Source organism: Felis catus, chromosome E2 (genome assembly GCF_018350175.1).
Source record: "Felis catus isolate Fca126 chromosome E2, F.catus_Fca126_mat1.0, whole genome shotgun sequence".
NCBI classification, from domain to species: Eukaryota; Metazoa; Chordata; class Mammalia; order Carnivora; family Felidae; genus Felis; species Felis catus.
The window spans coordinates 862199-883984 of record NC_058382.1 but is presented as its reverse complement, the minus strand read 5'-3'; the positions used below and the strand labels follow the sequence as shown (position 1 = coordinate 883984).

General features: G+C 42.2%; 1 long non-coding RNA gene and 1 pseudogene across 1 annotated transcript; both read right to left on the bottom strand.

The window, feature by feature from the left end:
- FELCATV1R-PS36 (vomeronasal 1 receptor felCatV1R-ps36 pseudogene) lies at positions 1850-2742 on the bottom strand (annotated as a pseudogene).
- Positions 3581-19214, bottom strand: LOC123382178. Its single transcript, XR_006590157.1, has 3 exons — positions 13960-19214; positions 13051-13169; positions 3581-4566 (listed from the first exon to the last, which is right to left on the bottom strand). It is a non-coding gene; the product is annotated as an uncharacterized LOC123382178 (long non-coding RNA).
- Positions 19215-21786: the final 2572 nt, after the last annotated feature.

Sequence of the window (21786 nt, the reverse complement as noted above, 5' to 3'; positions counted from 1 at the left end):
ACTTCTCCCTTACCTGTATCATAAGTGATTTTGAGAAGTGGAAGCAAAAATCAACAGAAGCGGAAGTAAAATTGTAAAAGCTCTATACTAAACCCTCTATATTTTGTAAAAGCTAATTTATAATTGTGTAGCCTTACTTTTTTAAAAAAAATTTTAAGTAATCTGTACACCCAAGGTGGGGCTGGAACCACAGCCTCGTGAGATCAAGAGTCACATGCTCCACTGACTGAGCCAGCCAGGGCAGGTGTAGCCTTTTTAGAATTGTGACCATTGTGTCCCCTAACTGTATCTTTTTGGATGTCCAGCTTATTTATTTTTTTGGTGAGAAGAACACATTAAATGACAATTGTGGTAGCCTACTAGGACTGTCATAACAAAACAGTATGGACTGAAGCAGCTTGAACAGAAATTTATTTTCTCACCGCTCTGGATGCTGGAAGTTGAAGATGAAGGTTTCTCCTAAGGCCTCTCTCCTTGGCTTGTGGATGGCCATCTTGCTGTGCCCTCACAGGGCCTTTTCCTCTCTGTGAGCATACTCCTGGTGTCTATTCTTATAAAGAAATCAGTCCTAATGAAGTAGTGCCCCATCCTTATGATGTCATTTTACCTTAATTGCCTCTATGAATGCTCTTTCTCCAAATACACATTCTGGCTTAGGATTTCAAATATTAATATTACATTAATAAACATTTTAGTGGTAATGAAAGGTAAATGGCTTACTAACGATATGTAATAAAGAGAAAAAGAGCAACTTTTTGAAAGTATCATCCAGGTGCCAATGGCTCACAATAATTACGAAAATTGACTTTTATAAAAACAATTTCCAAAAGCTTCATACTAAGTACTGTAAATGCATTTATAAGAACTATTTAAAACAAAAACCTTTCGGGGCGCCTGGGTGGCGCAGTCGGTTGAGCGTCCGACTTCAGCCGGGTCACGATCTCGCGGTCCGTGAGTTCGAGCCCCGCGTGAGGCTCTGGGCTGATGGCTCAGAGCCTGGAGCCTGTTTCCGATTCTGTGTCTCCCTCTCTCTCTGCCCCTCCCCCGTTCATGCTCTGTCTCTCTCTGTCCCAAAAATAAATAAACGTTGAAAAAAAAAATAAAAAAACAAACAAACAAAAACCTTTCAATTAAAACAAATATTAAAAGGTGCTAAAATGTAAAGTTTAATACATTTATTTGGATACTTAAAATGTTATCATTAACAATACTATTGATCCCATCTGATTAATCTCTCACAAACCCATTATTTCCCTTACCCAAAGTTCTAATCATTCTTACAGTTCAGGTGTCCTCTGATACCTCGTAGAAAAAGCCTCACCCACTTTCTATGCTGCTTTTCTCACCACAGTCCCCATCATACATTGTACTAAACACCCATTGATCTTCCTTCAGTCTTTTGAATTCCATGTGCCTTTCCATCTCAGAGTATTCCCAGGTCTTTTTTTCTCCAATTGAAACACCCCCTCCCCTGCCACTATGCTTTGTTAATTAGAATCTTTTAAATGTCAGCATAAATTTCTAATCAGAAGTGGTTTTATACTCTCAACTCCTATATTCTGAACATTCCCACTGTTAGATCATAAAATTACCTGAGCCTCTAGTGAACTACATCATACAATTTTAGAAAATTACTTTTGAATGAGTGGCCTTCATGTTTTCCACAATATAAGCAATATAGAACAGAGTTATGATCTTTGTTATTCACCTTTGAGTTAAAGTTTCTCAGATTAAATGACATAAAATCTGAGCCTACAAACATGTAAAGTTTATTTAAAGAAATGGTGAGATGTCCTAGAGAGAACTTAGAGCCCAGAAACTACACTTGGAACATATGTTTTTCTTGCCTAGCCGGCAAAGTATAACTGAGAGACCTGGGTGTCACTACCAACGAGCACAAAGGGATGAATGTCAGGGAGCCTGAAGAAATCAGTGTAAAGCTATTCATCAGACCATGGTGTAGGTTCATATTCCGAAAGATAAAGGGTGACAAACGTATTCACCAGGATGAGAATGGTGAATGTGGCTTTTGTCTCACCAGGATAAGAATGCTGCTTACGAGAAAGTCTAGGGGAAAGGCGGTTCCTGTGACTGTATTGGATTCTCCACTTGTGTCTGCACCAAAGTCCCTTGGAGCCACTTGGTAGACCATGAAGTGAGAACATACAATGTGAATGACGAACAACATGAATTCATGTACTGGGACTATATATCTTTCTGGAATGCCTGCATCACAGTTTCCATGAATTATTTTTTTTTTCTGGAGTTGTTTTTCCTTTTTATTGCTCCCGTCTATTCATGGCAAGAAAGGAATTTAGCAGGAGTTACAGGGCCCACTAGAGGAAAGAGCAGAGTCCAAGGCACTTTGGAGACATCATTCTTAGCTCCACCCACCTCAGAATCCTGGGGCAAAGTGTATTGGCCAAGAAGTCACTTGAGAGAATGTAGTGCTGAGACAGATCCTTCTGCCCCTCTGTGAAAATGAAGGACAAGTTTATGTCCAACGTCACCTAGAAAATATTTCCTTCCAAAGCCACCACTGTCGGAAGGTACTCTTTAGAGAGAAGCTGTAAGGAGTTGGCAAAGACAAGTTGTTTAAATCTCTTAAAATAACTATGTTGGGGGTGCCTGGCTGACTCAGTTAGAAGATCATGTAACTCTTGATCTTTGGGTTGTGAATTTGAGTTCCATGTTGGGTGTAGAGATTACTTAAATAAAAACTTAAAATAACTTTGTTGGACACCTTAAAACATTTATACTTCACTCTTCCATCCGGTACATTTCCTGCTTCTACCATTTCTCACTCACACCCTTTACAACTCAACTTTTTAAGAGTGTTTTTTGGGGCACCTGGGTGGCTCAGTCGGTTAAGCATCAGACTTTGGCTCAGGTCATGATCTCACAGCTCATGAGTTGGAGCCCGAGGTCAGGCTGTGTGCTGACAGCTCAAAGCCTGAAGCCTGCTTCAGATTCTGTGTCTCCCCCTCTCTCTCTGCCTCTCTCCTGCTCATGCTCTGTCTCTCTCTCTCTCTCTTTTTTTTTTTTTTAATTTTTTTTCAGCGTTTATTTATTTTTGGGACAGAGAGAGACAGAGCATGAACGGGGAGGGGCAGAGAGAGAGGGAGACACAGAATCGGAAACAGGCTCCAGGCTCTGAGCCATCAGCCCAGAGCCCGACGCGGGGCTCAAACCCACGGACCGCGAGATCGTGACCTGGCTGAAGTCGGACGCTTAACCGACTGCGCCACCCAGGCGCCCCCTCTCTGTCTCTTAAAAATAAATAAACTCAAAGAATTAAAAAGTTAAAAAAATTTTAAAAAACTATTCGAGAGAAACAGCCAGCCTATAACATATCTAAAATGCCTGGAAAACACCAGGTAAAAACGACAGGCAAGATAAGGTCTAATCATTGAGAGAAGACAGCTAAGATGGAAGATGTGTTTACTGGGATGTGTTTTTGGTCAACCCAAGTGTTTCACCTAAAAATATATTACTTTAAATTTCTGTTATTTGTGCATCATTGCAGCCTGCTAGAAGATGAAAATAAAGAAGTAGGAAAGATTTCACATTCTTAAAAATGAACAGGGACAAGGTAGGTATACTTTTATTCACTGCTTCAATAGGTACATGTTAAGCATGCAATGTGTGTCACACCTTATTCTTGTATATGAGAAGTAGGAGGAAGAAAATGTCTGGCAAAGAACCTGCCTCTATTAAGCCAATGTTACCATCAGGAAAGATAAACTTCAAACAAAACAAATAGCTAAAATATGCAATATATTTTCAGATGAGAAGGGCACAGTCAGGGATTCCACAGACAGAGGAAATTCTGTCTCTAGATTGGCTTCAGACTAGCGCTGAACATCCACTATTCCCTGGACCTCCAGTTTAGATCTAAGATCTAAGATCTTAGACTTTTCCAGCCTCCACATTTTTGTGAACCAGTTCCTTTAAAATCTCTCTCCTTTCTCTCTCGTGTCTCCATTAAGCCAATATTACCGAGGAAAAAATGAATATGACGTTTCTCTCTCTCTCTCTCTCTCGGTTCTGTTGCTCTGGAGAGCCCGATGAATGAATAGTCTTTGAAAACTTTCTGTGATCAGTTACAAAACTGCACACCCCGTGTACTTTATTACTGGTCCTGGGGAGCTGGGTGCACATTATTTCATCTGTATTTTATGTCTATAGCAAATTTCTGGGATCAGCACAAAGAAAGTGTTACTGAACCCAAGTTTGGCTGGCAGTCGCCTGAAAGATCATTACTCAAGAGACCAGTTTTAATTGGAAAGGAATTTGAGCTTTATATACAAGGCCGGCAACCTGGGGAGAAGAGGACTCTTGTCCAAACGCCAACTCTGAGGTTTCTACCTGGCCCAGGGGTTGGTAAAAGGGTTTAGGACAGCTACTCAGCAAAGGGAGTGCCGTGACCTGCAACATTTCTTGGTCACGGGCAAACTCGATGGTGCCAGTTATAGATGTTGTCTCGGTGCTTGGTAGTTGTGCGACGGGGTCCTGGTTATGTGCTGTGCAGGAGGACTCTGTTCTTTCTGCAAAGGAGGGCAAGGTCTACAGATACAAAAAGGGAGGTGAGGAAAAACATTTCTGTGACCTAAAAAAAAAAAAAGTTTTTCTACAAAAAAAAAGAGAAAAGAAAAGAAAAGAAAATTGCTAGGCTAATCAGAAAGCCGAGGTGGCTTCAAACCAATTTGCTGGCCTCTGTGGCCTGGGAAAGTTCTAGTTCCTCACACCTCAAGACAGGTGGTCTGCAAATCTCAAAGAGAGTATAAATGAGCTGTTATAGATCAAGGACCTCAGGTCAGCAAGTAAGGAGCGGGTCAACTAGAAGCAAGTTAACCTTTAAAACCAGCCGGAGTGCTGTCACAAGTGTTCTCACTCAGAATAAACACCTCATTGGATAAGAGAAAGAACAAGTGAAAGATCACCGAGTGCAGAGGCCAGGAATCACAAAGGTGTATGACGGTGTCAAGGCCCAAGTGTTTCTCTGGCACTTATATGGCCCCTGGATATCAGCACCTGCTCCAAATCTGCAAGGATTTCTAAAGCAGCTGCCCCACTCATCCTCTGAGCAGTGACAACTTGGTCTGATCTGACCTCTAGAATTTAAGCCACAGAGCTGTGAGGTGGGGAGTCTCCTGTTACTTCTCCTGAAAATAAGATGTGCCAATTTAGTCCCTAAGTGTCCTTCTACAGAAACTATGTGATAAAAGACAGGACACAGGCTTGATTTTTTTCCACAAATGACTATAGTTCTTAGTAGGAGTGAGACAGGTAACCACAACTGGTCCAGGACTCAAAGATCTTTTGTGATCTCTTTATGTACCCAAATCTTGTGGTTCTGACTCCCACTTACATGTTACATCTGATTATTATTTAAATTCATTTCATACTTTTTCTTTATTACAATTCCTCTATAATTTTCTATTATTTATGTTTATTGATTAATTTCACACGCACATGCGTGCACACACACACTTTGTTTGTTCTAGTTTATTACTGTTTTCCTTACTATTTTTCAGTATGTATACAATCTTTTTGTTTAGAAAATTTTGAGATTTATGTGCATACACATACAATACCTAGTATTTCCTCTTTCTCCTACTTGACGCCCTATCTCCTATAACGCAAGAGTTAAGTTCTGTCATCAATTGTTGTGCATCCCTCCAGAAATACTTATTTGTTAGCATATATTCGTGGTAACTAACCTGTAGTTTACCAAACATCTGACGGTCCCTGAAGTCTAATTCCAATTAATAATTTGCTGTTATTTAATAACTTATGGACTATTAATGTAAACAAGTAAAATATTATTATGGATTTGAAGTAAGTGATGCTGTGATGAATCCTAATTTGAATTCTCTGGGAGAATCTCAAATTTGGATGGTTTAGGTGTCGTTAACTTAATGTAGCTAATAAAACTGTTTTTTTTTTAACATAAACGTGAACAGATACTTCACCGAAGAAGACAGATGGATGGCAAGCGAGCATATGAAAAGATGCTCAACATCATTTTATTATTAGAAATTGCAAAATAAAACAATGAGATATAACTAAATATCTAATAGAAATGGCCAAAATCCAGAACACTGATGACAACAAATGCTCACAAGAATACAGAGCAATAGAAACTCTCATTCATTACTGGTAGGGATGCAAACTGGTACAGCCACTTTGGAAGATGGTTTGGTGGTTTCTTACAGAACTAATCACACTCTTATCATACAATCTGGCATTGTGCCCCTTGGTATTTACCTAAAGCAGTTGAAAATGTATGTCCACATAAAAACCTGAAGATAGACATTTTTAGCTGTTTTATCCATAACTGCCCAAACTAGGAAGCAACCAAGGTGTCCTTCAATAGGTGAATGGATAAATTATGTCCTATCCAGACAATGGGATATTATTCAGCACTAAAAAGAAGTTATCAAGGGGCACCTGGATGGCTCAGTTGGATAACATCAGATTTTTGACTTCGGCTCAGGTCATGATCTCATGGTTCGTGAGATTGGGCCCCACATCGGGCTCTGCGCTGACAGTGCGGAGTCTACTTGGGATTCTCCCTCCATCTCTCTCTGCCCCTCCCTTGCTCATGCACATGTGCTCTCTTGCACTCTCTCTCAAAATAAATACATTTTTTAAATTATTAAAAAAAAGAAGTTATCAAGTCATGAAAAGGCATATTACTAAGTGGAAGAAACCAATCTGAAAAGGGTACATACTGTAGGATTGCAAGTATATGACATTCTGGAAAAGGTTGAACTATGGAGATAGTAAAAATCCACAGAATGCACAACACTAAGTGTGAACCCTAATGTTAACTGTGGACTTTGAGTGAAAATGATGTGTCAGCGCAGATTCATAGATTGTGAACAAACATATCACTCTGACGTGGGATGTTGATAGCAGGAAGTGTGTGCTTTTGTGGGGGAAGGCATATACGGGATACCTCTGTAGCTTCCACTAATTTTGCTGTGAACTTAAAACTGCCCTAAAATCATAAAGTCTAATTTAAAAAATAATAATCTGGGGTGCCTGGGTGGCTCAGTCGGTTAAGCGTCTGACTTCAGCTCAGGTCACGATCTCACAGTCCAGGAGTTCGAGCCCCGTGTTGGGCTCTGGGCTGATGGCTCAGAGCCTGGAGCCTGCTTCCGATTCTGTGTCTCCCTCTCTCTCTGCCCCTCCCATGTTCATGCTCTGTCTCTCTCTGTCTCAAAAATAAATAAAACGTTAAAAAAATTTTTTTTTAAAATAATAATCTGGATTTGATGACCTGCTTAACAAGTAAAAAACTGATCATAAATACAAAATAACAGCTAACTTAGTGGGGTCTTCTCTTCTCCAGTATGCAAGCTCTACCCACATGGCTGACCTTACTCCTTTCACTGACCTCTCCTCCCAACGTAGAAAGCATATAAATTATTGATTCTTGCTTAGGAAAAATGATGAGAAACAGAGTAACAGAAAGAGACTTCAATGTAATACTCTCAAAATTGAAGGCTAAATAATGCAATATAAGGATGAATGGTGCCCTAGAAAATGATTTTAGCAAATAGAGGAAAAACATTTTTATCTGTATTTAATTATTGAAATAATGACATTTTAACAATAACTTTAAATTTTCAGACATCTACAAAAGAGAAAGGTTAATAAAATGAACCATGTGAACCCATAACAGTTTCACAGAACCTACCCACTGCCAAACTCATTTCGCTTATAAACCCACCCAACTTCCCTCCAAAGCCAATTCATGTTAAGGATAATTTAAGAAGCCATATAATTGTGCCTCTAAACACTTATGTGAATATTTATAAATGAATGTTTTTTATAAAAGAATATTTCATTTAACATAAAGTATTTTTATTACATGTAAATTAAATAATAGGTGCTTAAAATCATCAATTACCAAGTCAGTATTCAATTGTGATGTGTTGATTAAATATTTAGAGTTGTTTGTTGGAATCAGCACTCAAATATTTTTCTGACCATTGTATCATATTTATATGTTCTCTAGATTTTATTATATTCTACATATATCCTATCCCTTTTATCTTAACATATTACATTTTATGAAAGGGTTCATATATCTTATAGAATTTCACATATATTAATTTGGCTTACTGCTTACTCATAATGTATTTTAATATAATCTTCGATGCCCCATTGTTCCTTTAAACAGTCACTTAAAATCAATGGGTGGGATCAAAATTAGATTTGGTACTTGGGTAGAATTATTCATATGGGGCCATTACCATTGCTACTTTTCTCTATATGACATTCCAAAAAACATACTATCTCCTTATCTCTATTTTCATCAAGTCAGTATCAATATATTCAGTAAGTTCTTACTTAGGAGCCAATAAGCTCCTAATGACACTCAAGAGAAACAAACAAACAAAATTTTCCTTCCATTCTTAGAAAAATACAGCTACCTGCACAAAATATTATGACACCTTCTCCCTCTTCTTTTTCACCTAACAGTATGTTCCAGAGCTGTAGCAGTTGGGAGAACTTCCTCCAAAGCTAATGCTCCATCTTGGTATCCGTCATGATTTATTCAATCTTCCATTGACAGACATCAAATTAGTTTCAATCTTTGGTAGTATTAAAAAACCCTCCAAAAATTAAATTTGTGTGTGTGAAAGACCTGATGTTAATGTTTATTTATACTGAGTTGGAAAAGTCGGTTACATGAAAAATGACTTCTGAGTGTAAAGATAATAAGCCTTATTTATTTATCAAACTCACAACCCTGAGATCAAGAGTCACATGCTCCACCAACTTCCAGGTGCCCCAATCCAATTTTATTTTAAAGTTTACATATTTCTCTGATTCAAGGAAAATCAAACCGCCCAAGTCCTCTAAACTGATAAAATGGTTTCTACTAAAATTTGGATATTATCTTCCTCAACCATACTGAATGTGGGATCCTTATATTATCTTTATAATTTTACTTTTCTCACAGCACAGAAGGTGTTATTAACAGACTTGAATTTCAACCAACTTATCTTTAAACTCAATAAAGCTTCCCTCTAATGAGATTTCTCAGCCAATGACAGCTTTTGGAAGGAAATGTTTTCTGGAATGATGTTGGATATTACCTTGTCTTTATTTTCACACAAGGGGCAGGTTTTTCTCAGCATTGCCTGCTTTCTGAGTGGCTTTCAGAACCTTAAGCTTTGCCATAATACTTTGCAGTGGTTGGAGCTTAGAATGATGTCTCCAAAGTGTCACTGGTTTCTCCTGCAGCCTGAATCTACATTAAGTAACTTTACTGCTATGAAAGTAAATGGCCCCAAAATAAATAAAAACTACTAAAAAAATATATAGTAGTATTCATTGGATATTCTAGACATATCACCTCACTGCATGTATGCATGTTGTCATCCACTGACATTGTGTGCTCTGGCCTCATCTACCAAGTGGCTCCATGTCCTTGTCCTGATCGGGTACAAGCAACAAGCCCACCATGTTCACAGCCACGGCCTTTCCCCCAGACCTTCCTGTGAAACCAAAGCCCCAAACTCTATTCTCATCTCAGTGAGACAAGAGCCATGTCTCATCCTAATGAATACGTCAGTCGCCTTTTACTTTCTTCTACTTCATCTTTTTGAATAACTCTGATTATGAACCTACAACATAGTCTAATGAACACCTCTACACTGGTCTCCTCAGCCTCCCCAACATTCACCCCTTCATGCTTTCTGACAGTGACATGTGGGTGTCTCAGTCCTGCTTTACCTGCTGGGCAAGAAAAACAAATGTTCCAAGTATAGTCTCTAGGCTTTAAGTTCCCTCTAGAACATCTCATTATTTATCTAATCAACTTTATATATTTGTAAGCTCACATTTCATGTCATTTAGTCTTCCAGGATATTTTTATTCAAAATTCAGTAACAGTGATAGTAAGTCTGCTTCATCTTGCTTATAGTGTAGACAACTATAAGCTACATCTTCAAAGGTCACACTGCCCTGCATGATGACAGATAAAACTACATTCTACTTCTGAGAAGCCACAACAATCCTTTCCCCCGCACATCTCCCTATGACCATCCATCTCCCAAGCTTCCCAACTTAGAGGAGAAATCAGGCCCTGGTACCACTGGTGTTATTGTCTCCTCATGGTCCCATTGGCCACTGGGTTCAACCACCAGCAATAAAAGACAGGCAGAAAAATATATACCTGAGCTGTGGGCCTGGCACACAGGGATCCACAACCTCCTGACAAGCAATTCCCCTGGTATGGTCATTGTCATGTAATTAGCAATGCAGGGCCCTGGGATCATCTGACATGTTCCCTCTCCAAATCCACATCTTTCTTTAGGCTGCACATCCCTTAGTGCCCGTAACCCACAGTCAAATTACTGCGGCTGCCACCGCCTCACTGTCCCACTCCAAAGACAGCTCCCTGACCTGCCCAGAAGTTACCTATATTTAAACTGCTTCCTCCTCACCCCACCCTCAGATTATGGTGATGGCTGAACACATAACACCTAAGACTGGACAGATGTGACTGACAGCAGTTTATCACAAATTCACCCCTCTGAGAACAGGATACTACTCACCATAAAGGCCCACATAGGGGCTGCATTCTGGAAAAAAGTGAGAAAATAGGGGCTGTGAGATGCTATCCTTGTAGGATGAAAAGGTTGGGAGCCCTCTGAATCCCATAGGCTGTGACTGGCTTGTGTGAATAAGTCTGTGGGCTGGGAGGGGACTGAAACCTGCTACAAAGAGATGAGCAGGAACCGTGCCCTGTTCCCTTTATGAAAAGGGTTGTTAGGCTAGGAGATATTATCCCATGAAGCAATGTGGGAAGGAGAATTTGCACTCAGGCCATCTGAGAGCACTAGGTACCTCCACACGTCAAGGAAGCGTATCATACAGGGTTTAGGCCTTATGCCACAATTTGGCACACAGCACCCACAATTCAAGTGGCAAATTCAAACAGGATCCTGTAAGACCACTAACCTCATACGGGTCCCAACAGCAGTGTTATTCCAAATCATTTTATGGCTCTGATCATCCTGTGGCTCTGATCCTTGCCTGACTTAGACACACAGAACCATGGGCAGATCTCACATATCCATAGGCCCATCCTATTTCCTTGATGCACTTGCTATCACCTCAGCAAATAAAAATTTTCTCTGTCCCCCTAACCTTCGAGACCAACTCCATTGATTGCCCACCCCAGGCCTAGTGATTCTCACAGGCGACCCTATTTTCCCTGACCAGGCTGAATGAAACACATCAGGTCCCACCAAAGTCCTCACAAAATCTCGCTAAGTCTAAAAAGTGGCTAATAAATACCAGTTCTGGCCTGGGCGTCATCTTTTGTCCCCTATCTCTCGTCTCTTTGCATCCACTGCAAATCCACTCTTCCCTTGGAAGCTCTGGCCATCTACAGAGTATTCTGTCTGATACACCAAACCTCATGTCTACTTACCTGCATCTGTGCAGCCCGAAACCATCACCCAGGTATCCAAGCAAGAGATCCAGTCCTGGCCCTCACCCTCCACACCTGGCCCCCAAATAGTTTTGCCACCACAACCTCAAGTTTGCCTAAATACGACCCACCGCTCAGTCCTCTTCGTCCCCACTGTAGTTTCCACATTTTGGATGTTTCTAACCTGAATCCCTCCCCAGATTTCCCGACCTGTAAGCTGTTCATTTGATGCCTCCAGTCACTGATTTTTGAAACACCTCAGACTCTTCACATGGTCAAAACTAAGCTCCTGATATCCTCGGTGAATACCAACTTGCTCATCTGAATGTGCTACCAGCTAGATCCCAAGACCTGACCTTTACTTCTCACCTGCTTGTATCCACCGACCTTTGTCCCACATTTTTCTTAGGCTCTTCTTTCCAGCTTATCTCCTAACTCAGGCCAAAGACCCAAGAGGCAGAGCATCCCATGATGGAAACCAAAACTACCCCTCAAGCTATCACGACTGCCTGGAGGAAGAGCTCTTGCGGCCCAGACCAGTTGGAGCTTAACCCCTAACTCACGCCAGCACAGATGGATCATGGAGTGACCAAGAGTTACCTTTAACTCACTACAATGTTGAAAATCACGCCCAGAGGTGGAGGCTTAACTGCAAACAAAACACCCAATGTATGAAGAAGCATGTTCTGTCAACTGCGCCTGCGTGCCCAATTCCTTGTATTTCCCCACCCCTACATGCTTACACGTCACTCCTCTTCCGCCCTAGGTCCTTTAAAATTCCCTATTTTTCAGAGAGCCAGTCTAACTTGTTGTGACTGTGTTTCCATTCAGTTACAGCTGTTGCTCCAATAAAGCTTTGTCTGTATTTTTAAATCGTGGGTCCAGGTTCATTTCTACTCTCACTGGGTCCAAGGACTGGAGTTCGGTAACACATTGATGCAGCTTCCATTCCTACAGCTGCTAAGACCAAAATCTTTGAGGTCATCACTGATTAGCTCTTTCATTTTCTCACTGTCCACATCAGAAAGTCTAGTTGCCCCTTTTAAAAACACACAGGGGCACCTGGGTGGTCCAGTCAGTTAAGTGTCCGACTTCAGCTCAGGTCATGATCTCGCGGCTTGTGGGTTCGAGCCCCATGTCAGGCTCTGTGCTGACAGTTCAGAGCCTGGAGCCTGCTTCAGATTCTGTGTGTGTGTCTCTCTCTCTGCCCCTCCCCCACCTAGGCTCTGTCTCTCTCTGTCTCTCAAAAATAAATACAAAAAAAATTTTATTTTAATAAATAAATACAAAATAAAAAATAAAGAAAGACACAGGGCACTTGGGTGGCTCATTCTGTTAAGCGACCAACTTTGGCTCAGGTCATGATCTCATGGGTCATGAATTCAAGCCCTGTGTTGGGCTCTGTGCTGACAGCTCAGAGTCTGGAACCTGCTTCAGATTCTGTGTCTCCCTCTCTCTCTGCCCCTCTCCTGCTCGTGCTCTGCCTCTCTCTCTCTTTCAAAAATAAAACATTAATAAAAAAAATTTTTTAACACACAGCCAGAATACAACCATCTCCTAAGCAACAACCCTGGTCCATTACCCCTCACCTGGACTATAGCAGTAGCCACCACAGTGATTGTCCTTCTTGCTCCCTCAAGCTCATAGTCTGTTTTCCACTCTGAAGCCAGATGAAGTCTTCTAAGACCTTGGTAACATCACCTCCTTCCTGTGATCAAAACCTCTCGTTACTTCTAGAACACACACCCAGAAGTGCAGGCAGTCACTCTTGTCATGACACCTATCCACTTGCTATTTATTCCTATTTGAAAGAAACGGAGACCTGTGGTTTTGAACATTCCTGACTTTAGTTTTACCTCTAGGCACTTGCACATCTTGGTACCCAGTCCTGGGTTAACCTTCCACACCTGCTTAAAACGGTCGCCATTAAAGGGAACATCCACATATAACCCCTGACATGGACTTAGGACCTTAGCCAGCTGACCTCAGGCTGGCTTCTATTTTTTGTGCCTGAGTACTCAGTTATGCCTTTTACCAGGTGTGACCTTGAACAGAGACTCAACCTCCCAGGGCCACAAGGTCTTCACCACCCCTCACCCCTCATTACGGAGATCGTGTCCCTCCTTTGGCCAAAACTTGGCGTCTAGTGTCTAGAGTCCTTGGCGTCTAGAGTCCTCACGTGAAAGGACAACCCTCCAGCCCGCCAGTCCCCCCCCCCCCCGCCGTGACTCCGCGGCACTTATGTTCCCCGAGGGCAGAAGGAGGACCCCACACTCCCGAATCCTCCCCCTCAGGTCCCCCTGCAGCCCTGCACCAGCCGGCCCCTTCCTTGCAGCCCACTCCCACACCCCGTCACGCCAGCGCTCAGACACTGGGCCCCCGCCCACGAGCACCTCCCCGGGGCCGGACACTGGGGCCTGGGCTGCAGAGACCCGAGCAGGTGCCCCGCGCTCTGGCCTGGAGGGGCGGAGGCGGGGGCCCGGGGGCCGCGGGTTTACCTCAGCCGGGTCCCTGGGCGCGGCCACCGCCATCGGACTGTGGGCGGAGTGAAGTGATGACAACTGAGTGAACACGACGGTCACGGGCACAGAAGTCTCCAGGCCGGGCTCGCTGGCGACGAGGTCCCCGCCCCCAGACTCGCCTCAGTACGGCGGGACAAAGCCTCCTTTCTCGCCGCGGCCCGGCCCTCCGGAACGTCTCACAAGGCGAAGACACCTGCCGACAGCCAAAACGATGGCCACAGACTGGACACAGGAAGCCCCGCCCCAACCCTTTGTGCTCAAACGGAAACACCTCTTTTCTAAGCCTTCGTTGGCTCAGCGATGCCGTCTTTAACGCTGGGCGTTCTGGGAAATTTAGTTCCCACAGATTCCCAAGGCCTAGGAAAGAGGGTTCTCCACCTGACTCCAGGAGAAAAGGCCAAGATTTACTGAGAGGGCCTCTGGGAAATGGAAGGCCCTTGTTCAAGGGTAGAGGTTGGGCGGTCCTTCTTTAAGGAGGCCATGTGCGGATATCTGGAGACTAATCACCCAGGTGTCCAAGCCATGAATTAGGATAACAAATCTTTGCCAAGAGGCTATGGGCAGCGATGCAAATTTGCCCAACACTGAGGTGCCATTTCCTCCATACTGTTCCCTTAGAGGCACACAGAGTTCGGGAATCGACAAAAATTGTAATGCTTGCAAAGCCCAAATCTATCATAAACCACTGCATAGTAGCTAGAAACCCCAAATTTAGAGAGTATTTTAAAAATAAGGTCTTTCTTATGGTACAAACCAAAGCAATATGTGATAGGCAGTCCCCAAGTTGGAGACTTGGGAGTGGGAAAAATTAATCGCAAGTATCGCGTGAGACAAACGTACCTGAAAAAGGTAGCTCTTGGCAAGCTGCCAGTAGAATTCATTTGCTTTCCTCTGGGACAACACTAGGTGAGGTCCATGCCAACTAATCAGAGAGAAGGGGATATGGACCTTCTAAGGGCTCAGGCTACTACTACTTTTCTCCAATACATGGCAGAACAGATGCCAGCTTCCCGGAGGGGAACCTGCCAGGTAGTTGAGATGAAGTGGCTTTGGCCACAGAAACTGGCAGTGACATGAATCTGGAAAGAGCCCTGGGCTGGTTAGAAAGTGCAACATAGCCACATATGCTTCCCACATAAATGAAATTTATGGGGCATCTTCCCTTTATGGAGGTTCAGATGTATGAGATTCAAAGCAGACAGATGGATACTCACAGAGGTTTTGATCCATTTTTGTTATACTGAACAAGGAAATTTCACATTTCCTCCAAACTGTGGTCTTTCTCTAGTGTGAACTCTCCATTGATAATTGAAGGTGAGGCTATCGCCAGAAGATGTCCTATATTCACTATACTGTAAGGATTTTCTTTAGTGTAGACACCCTGATTCTGAGCAAGTGTGTCGGTGTAGCTGAAGGCTGTCTTGCGTTCTTCCCAGTTTTAATGACTTTTTCTACCAACCCACACTTGATGGTTTTGTTTGCTCTCTCCCTAGTATAAGTGCCCTACTTATAAACATAGTCCAAGGTGGCCAGGAAGTCCTTCCTAACCTCCCCACGGGTAAAGGGCTTCCTTAACACATGGAACTTGCATCTCTTCACACATGAGGCCCTTTCCATGTTTCTTCTGAAATTTTTCACCAAAATGCTGCTCCTGGTGACACTAAGGGTTTGCACTAAAATAAAATTGTTTGGTACATGCTGTTCTCTTGTAAACAGTTTCTGTCCATGATGCTTTCCATGGTGCTTAGACAACTGTAAAATGTGTTTCAAGATAGGGATACACATATCACAGGGGTGGATCTTCTGGATGAAGGGACCTGCCTTGAAAATCCTGATCTGTGCTACTCCTACAGAAACACTCTGTTCATAAGGTACCTCTTTGTTCTCTGATCTGCACCAAGAACCTTAAAGCAAAGAAGTAACAGTGAAATATGTGTTGACGTTATTGGAGTAATGTGTCTACACTGACTCAATGAATCACATCCAGTTGAATTACTCAATTGAATTGCAACCAGGAATAATTCAGGGGATGCTTTTGAGAAATGGGAGTGGGGTTCTGGTTGCAGATGTGGCTGCTGAGCATTACTGAAACCATAAGGTCACAGAATAGTAGAGGCTTCACCAGGAGGACATGGGACAGGGTGTGGCACAGGGAAGCAAAGCAGATGTACATCTTCTTCCACCAAAGGCTTTCAGCAGGAACTTGTCTGCTGGTGACATTGAAGGCCATGCAGAGGCATGTGAGAGCCCAGGAAAATCCAACTGCAACAAATGACTGGGAGTTCAAGGCCAATGTCAGGATACTGTACACCTTGGGGTACAACATAGGCAGGTCAGTGTGGCAGAGCACTTAAGAAAGATTGTTGAGAGGGATAGGTAAGATGTGGAATACAGAGATATTCGAGATTTCCCCTGGACTTCAACAAGTCAGCACAGTACCAACAACAGAAAAATAGAAATGGGGTGTGGCCACTGGCAATGGCACCAAAACCCTGGTTGGAAAGGACAGGTTGCTGGTATGATCTGAACATAGCCCAGACATCACACACTCCCCAGCTGCCATCCACCAGGGGCAGACCCCCTCTGAGCCCACCCTGTCACGGCTAAGGTCATATCCATCCTGTGATGCAGAAAGGACTCTTCTGAAGCCCTACTTGAGCAACTACATGGGACATGGAGGATACAAGCACTGAAGGAAAAAACTGTCAGGTGAGTGGTCACTACCGGGCCAGGGCAATTCAGCACACAACAGACCACAAAAGAGATCTCCACACTACAAACGGAACTGAGCAGGAGGCTTGAAAAACAGCTCATGGTCCAGGTAAGTAGAGGCCATGAGAATGCAAGGAATTCGTGGCACGAGCCTGCACAAGGAAATGTCAGTTAAAGTAAGGGAGTAAAACCTAAGGTACAGAGGTTCCATGGACCTAAACACAGTCACTGGCCAGGGAGAGGGCAAGCAAGTGAGATCCTTGGGCTCACTATAAGAGTACTGACCCTGAATATTTCCCTATGAGGCAGATGTTGGGGCATGAGGAGGGAAGAGGTCAGTGCAAACAGTCCAGCCCTATCAACCACAGCACCTGCTCAGGAACTGGGAACAGAAACAGTGTCCATGGTCCTGATGTGAGAAGGACAGAGCACCATCTGGGGAAAGCAGGGTTGGAGAGTGGGGATACAAAGCTTAGACCAGAGCACTGGGGAGGGCATGAATGCCTTGCCCAGTGAGGATATGAGCATATAAGTGCAAAGTTCTTCAGATTCACATTGTGGTACAGGAATCTCTGGAACTCATCCAGGAACCCCCACTCCTCCCACAAATACAAAAGCATGTCCCCAAATGTCATAGTGCCTGTCATTATAGGGACAGCTGAATTCAGGAGTAGCCTCTCTGAGGTCCCACAATACAAGCTCATCTTCCTCCAGAGATCCACATCTCAGATTAGATACCAGTCGTTGGTCCCACTGATGACTATGCTCTCCTCTTGGTCACATTAATACTGTTCAGACCTCACTAACAACAGGCAGGTGGGGAGATAGACCCCATCTAAGCAGTGAGCCTGGCCTGCAGGGTGCAAACCCTCCTGCCAGGCAATAACCCTGGGGCCCCCAAGATCATGACTCCCAGATACAACCAAACCTGTCTTCACAACTCTACCTTCAGTCCCCATAGCAAGGCCCTGGAGCCATCAGATCACGCTTCCCCCCTATATGCACATCATTCTGTGGACCATACTCTCACATCTCCAGACACTATAGTCACCACCACCTCCCTGCCCCCCTTCACAGGTATCTCCCTGGACTCACCCAGGTACCGGGCACATGGCATCCAAAGAGTGCTTGACCAGTTCAAACATGATCCAGCACAACCCCAGACCTCTGATGGATCCCACAGTCAGGAAAAGTCCCAAATGCTGCTTTGAAGGCCTCATAGCCTGCCTCTGAATCTTTCTTCAATATTAACCACCCAGAACTACAAGTGAGTTTGAGACACGCATAGCTTTCTTGCACTTCTGTGCTGCACTGGTATCCCCTCAGCAGCCATTACCCACCATTCTCTACAAAACTTCCATTAAAATCCCAGCACTACTATGCCAGGCATAGTATCTCTCACAGATGACAACCTTTGCTCCAGATCTTATCCACCAGCAAGACTGAAAAATCCCAGACCTCACCAAAGCTCATCACAAAATTATGCTGATTCGGTATAGTAGTAAGAATAAGCAGGAGCCTTGCCTTCAGTGTCATCTTGACTCAATTACTATTCTGTCCTCATATCTGTCTCATATCTACTCATCCCAGGGAAGCCTTGGTCACCTGCCAGACCATCCTCTCCTCACCTTTGTGCCCTCCACACTCAACCATGGTGCCCAATCCTGGGTACCATCTTCCTAACCTATTAAGAGCATCACCACCATAAAAAAAAGAGCATCACCACCATAACATAAATTTCCCCCTCCTACATGTGACCCAAAGCTCCACTCAGGTTCACCACTTTTGGATGTCTCCCTCTTGAACTGCTCCCCATATTTTTAGTCCTGTGTGTCCAACTGCCCACTTGGTGACCTCACTTAGCATTCTATGAAATATCATAGACTCTTAACAGAGCCAAACAAAACCCCTGATAGTCCCAATAAAAATTAATCTTCCACCAACTTCATCCTAGTTGATGGAGCTTCCACTGTTTCAGCTGCTAGGACCAAAAACCCTAAGGTCTTTTCTGACTCCTCCCTTTTCTCCCTCACCTACATCATCAAAATGTCTACTTGGTCTTTCTTTAAAAATAGACCCATTCTCTCTCTTTCTTCCTTTCCAATTGTGTGAAATAAATAAATAAACAATAAATCATAAAATGGACCCAGAAACCAACCACTTCTCCCACCTCTACAGCCACTACTCTGGTTCACCAACACTCACCAGGACTATTGCAGTAGCCTCCTTCTGGCCTCCCTCCCTCCTCTCTTAACCTCATACATAATCTGCTCTCCACTGTGCAGGGTGTGATTCAGATCGTGTAACTCCATCATTACTAGAACCTACAACACATTTATAGAAAAGAAAAGTGATTCTGAGAGTTTCATAAACCAATTTTTCAAGTGGAGCTTTGTTTACACTGAGACAAATTGGAGTTAAGTTTTGGATTCTTTTTTTCCCTAAGACTTATTTAAGTAATCTCTACATCCAACGTGGAGCTTGAACTCATGAGATCAAGAGTCGCATGTTCTACCGACTGAGCCAACCAGATGCCCCAAGTTTTGGAATATAACAGACAAGGTGCATAGGCACAAAAACCCTCATATAATATATGTACTTTTGAAAAATGCAATACATGAACATGTAATTTGAGTGTCTTGCATTAGGCCAGATTTCAAAGTCAGTATTTGTGAAAACAATGGAAAGATCCAACATTTCAAAATAATTGCATCTCATTCAGATGACATCTAGGTAAGCCACTGAGCATTTACTAAAAACTCTTAGACTGTGAAAACTATTAAAACATCAAAGTAAAAACTTCAAAAGAAAAAAGCTTCAAGGAAATCATGCAGTTTCTTATTTTCTATTAGAATATAGACTAATGTTGAAAAGAAACAACTCTTCCTATGGAAATTTATGTTGTTATTGAGTTTATTAGAAATACTAAATATAACTTAAATCACCATGATTTATCATTTATAACACCCATGTTACTTAAATATATTGGATTAAAGTGCTATTTAGGCAAACATGTGCTTCATATTTACTTAAACAGTAATTAAATACTAAAATTCAAACAATTTTCAAATCGATTTTTTTAAAGCAGATATCACAGAACTACATTTAGCCACAGATAAGACTATTTTTCAATGACCAAGAATTATTTTTATGTTAGTCATCATAAAAGACAAATGGGAGGGGGGGGCGCCTGGGTAGTTCAGTCAGCTAATCATCTGACTTTGCTCAGGTCATGATCTCATTGCTCCGTGAGTTCAATCCCTGAATTGGCTCTGTGTTGACATCTTGAACCCTGGAACATGTATCGGATTCTCCCTCTCTCTCTGCCCCTCCCCTGCTTGTGTGCGCGCGCTCTCTCTCTCTCTCTCTCTCTCTCAAAAAAGTAAATAAATACATAAATACTAAATTTTTTAAAATAAATAAAAGACAAATGGTTATGAAATATAGATAATGAGGAAATGAAAATCCAGGTCTTTGAAAGTTGCCATTATGCGCCAGTGACCACCAAATATTTCTAAAATTTGTTTTCATTTCATAAAAAATTCCAAACTATTCCTTTAGTATTTTTCCTGGTTCGTTGGTGGTTAAATGTAACAGTCAATAAAGTAAATTTATTTAATTAAATTTTTAAAGAAATATGATCATTTCACCTATGCGAATAAATGCTTATTGACCCATCATGTCCCCTCTGTAAAGATTCTCATCTTTGGCATATCCATCAAGACCTAACAGAAGAAATGATCAATACTTCCTCTGCTTTGTCTTATATGCACTCACATACTTCTTAAATTCCCTTCAGTTTTCTGAAGTCTTTATTATCAGCCTCCATAATCTGGGTATTCCCATGACTTTTCTCTCCATTTGAAAGGACCTTCACCCTATATGCTTAGAAAATGCAAATAAATCTTTTAGTCATTAGTTTAAAGTTCAGATTAGCAGTGAGTTTTGTAAGGGTAAATATAAATCTAAAAAAGAAAAAAAAAAACCTGAGGTAAGAAGAGAAAGAGACTCCATCTATCCATCACTTTTCTTAGAGTATTTGCTTTACAAAACTTATAATTGTGAATTCTTCCTTTGCTCTTTGAAATGTATATAAATATTTATAAAAGTTAGATAAGCCCCATGCCAGTTTTAAAACCCAGGATTTTTTTTTCTTGAAGATCTGAAGGGCATCTCTTTGAAATGATATGGAGAAAACTAAGATACCATCTCCTAGATTCCAAGGGAAGATAGGAGCCTAACTTCTGCAGGAGCCAGGGTCCAAGTTACAAAATTCCTTCCTGCCATAAAGATACAAGAAATTTATTTTTCCTTAGGATAAGGCAATCAGCAAACACCAACAGCCATTCTAATTGTGAAGTGAGTTTAAGATGGATTTTGTGCAACAAATGGTGCTATGAAGTCATCTTACTTGACGTCTAGTTATTGTTTAAGAACATGGATGTCTTAGGTTGTATTTCTTTGACCTATAAAAAGCAGAGAGTTCTTATTGATTTTATTGTCTTTTTAGTGGGTAGTCCCTGATGCACATTACATCCTGTTCAAGAATAAGACTGTTGTCTGCTAGTGTGGAGAAGTTTTCTGGGTCAGCAGCAGATTTTGTTGATAATTATATTTCCCCAACAGTTTCCATCTCAGAACTCCAAAACACTGAAAATTCCATCCACAGCATTATCATGAAACCCTCAAATTTCAGTAGTGAGTGATACTACCATTTGAGAAAGTCACCTTTGAGTATTTTTACATTTTTATCGTAGTAAAATAGACATAAAATTGACCATCTTAACCATTTTATTTTTTTACTTTTTTTTTTTAAGAAAAAGAGGGAGAGTGCATGAGCAAGGGAGAGAGACAGAGAGAGAATCTTAGCAGCCTCCCAGCTAAGCATGGGGCTCAATCCCACAACTCTGGGATCATGCCCTGAACCAAAATCAAGACTCAGATGCCCAACTGACTGAGCCACCCATGTGCCACTTAACCATTTTATATATTAAATTTTTTTTTAAATTTATTTATTTTTGAGAGACAGAGAGAGATGGAGCACAAATGGGGGAGGGGCAGAGAGAGAGGGAGACACAGAATCTGAAAAAG